We start from the raw sequence: 2,381 nt of genomic DNA, 5'->3' as shown, positions 1-2,381 counted from the left end.
CCATTCAGTGTTCCCATTTTCTGTTCGAACAACTGCTTTTTGGTCCAGGTATAGATTCCTCATAGGCACAATTAAGTGTTCTGGACTACTCATACTTCGCAATGTTGTCCATAGCTTGTCATCATCCACACAATCTAAAGCCTTTGTGTAGTCAATAAAGTACAGGTACATCAGAAAAATCTTTGTGATATTCTCTGTTTTCAGCCAAGATCCACTGGACATCAGCAATGATATCACTCATTCCACATCCTCTTCTGAATCTGGCTTGATGCTCTGGAAGTTCTCTGTCAATGTATGATTGTAGCCATTTCTGTATTACCTTTAGCAAAACTTTACTTGCTTAGGATATCAAAGAGATTGTCCAATGAATTCCGCATTCCGTTGGGTCACCTCTCTTTGGAATGGGCACAAATATGGATCTCTTCCAATCAGTTGGCCAAATAGTTGTCTTCCAAATTTCTTGGCAGAGATGAGTGCCTCCAGTGCTGCCTCATTTTCTTGAAAGATTTCAATTTTTATTCCATCAATTCCTGGTGCCTTGTTCTTTGCCAATTCCTTCAATGCACCTTGGACTTCCTCCTTCAGTATCATTGGCTCTTGATCATATGTGACTTTTTTTTTTTTTTTTCCTGGGGGCAGGGGGAAGTGAAGGTTTATTTTTCATTAATCTTTTGAATGCAATGCCCATAACTTTGCAGGCTTAATTTAGTAGCAAACTTGATAATAACACTTCCAGAAGTTCACAATTTCAAGGCTAAGTTTCCAATTAAGGTAATATAATTATCAATTTAATATAAATGAAGTTTTACAAAAATGCTAAAAGCAGTCTGATCCCTTAAAGGAAAATATAAATGATCCAGACTCTAGACTTAGTAATGTAAGTACACTTGAGCACTGTAACAGTCAGAGATAATAAGATCTCTATTGAAGTATTTACTTCTACAACATGTATGCTTTGGTTATTAGCATGCTAGTGTGACTAAGGCAATGTGTCAAGCACGGCGTACAAAAGTGGGGCTAGAAGAGCTATAGGACAATCCTGGCAGCAGTGCTGGCACAGAGCAGGGATGTCATCAGGAGGCGTTTTAGTTGTCTTCTCCTCCATAGATCATCAGGAGGGCTTTCTCATAGTCTCCAGATGTATCACTCTTAATCATGGAATAAAGAGAGGTGGCAAAGTTCTTCCTAAATGCAATTCTTATGTTAAACAGATCAATCTCACTCCTGGAAACCAGCACTCTGATGAGGGTGTGATCATCTGTTTCAGCTCCCTTCATAGCATAATATTATAGAGTTTCTGCAAGGTAGGCAGGTATACTTCGAATAGATTTTATAACAGCAAAAAGTAGTTGTTCCAAATTACCAAAGGTCTTCTGGTCAATGGTTTCCTCAATTTGAAATCCTGATATAGCCATGTATTTGTCAAACTGCTGCCATGACTGTCCTTCTCAGATGAGCCATACTTCGTGTTCCAAAAATGGTGATAAACTTTTCTTCATCTGTGCCCCATTTGAGTTCACCAGCTTGAAACAAAGCCTGAGCATCCTGTTCCACCTGTGATTCATTAATTCCAGCATCAGGGTCTCGATTAGCCTGCAGGAGGACCACTAGCATCCTGTGGTAGAACCCTGACGTCCCCCCCCCCCCCCCCCCCCCACCAAGCCATAGTCTTCCTCATAAACTCGTTTGATAGCTGTCAGTTCTTCAGGTGTCCTTGAAGCAATAATTTCTGTCAGAACTTTTTCATCTGTCCCAGCTCCCTTTAGAACACGTTTCAGTTCATAGGTGTCATAAAGCAGAGAGGGTTTCATCAAAACCACAATTAATTTTTCAAATTTTCCAGTCAGCTCTGATTTCAGGTCATCCAGAAGATCCCTGCCAAACAGAGTTTTTAAAGCTGCAATGATTTCCTGATGCTGGGCATTACTTCGGGATGTCAACAGTGTCAGGATGGACTCCTCATCAGTGCCCAGGCCTTTCATGGACTTCCAAAGAGTTTCTGCATCAGCCTGATCATCAAAGCCAGGGAAGTTGGTCATGGTACCTTTGAGAACCTGTGCCATGGTGATTGCTCAGGTCAGGAGAAGGTGATGCAGGACCAAGTGCTCCCAAACTTTCTGACAGTAGTGGAGAGCATGGCAGCTGAGGCAAACAGCACAGAGCAGGGATGAAGGCTATAAGGACTCTGGGCAGCTACCCTCCCATATGTGACTTCTTGAAATGATTGAACATTAACCATTTTCTTTTGGTTTTAATAGCAGTTGATTGTTGTAGTTGTCAGGTGCCATCGAGTCGGAACCGACTCATAGTGACCCCATGCACAGCAAAACGAAACAATGTCTGATCCTGGGCCAACCTCACTACCGCTGCCACACTTCAGT

The 2,381-nt window shown here is 41.9% G+C and overlaps 1 pseudogene; it reads right to left on the bottom strand.

The window, feature by feature from the left end:
• Positions 1-1,085: 1,085 nt before the first annotated feature.
• On the bottom strand, positions 1,086-2,063 carry LOC102840100 (annotated as a pseudogene).
• Positions 2,064-2,381: the final 318 nt, after the last annotated feature.

Source organism: Chrysochloris asiatica, unplaced genomic scaffold (genome assembly GCF_000296735.1).
Source record: "Chrysochloris asiatica unplaced genomic scaffold, ChrAsi1.0 scaffold00087, whole genome shotgun sequence".
Lineage (NCBI taxonomy): Eukaryota > Metazoa > Chordata > Mammalia > Afrosoricida > Chrysochloridae > Chrysochloris > Chrysochloris asiatica.
This window is presented reverse-complemented; position numbering and strand designations above follow the sequence as displayed.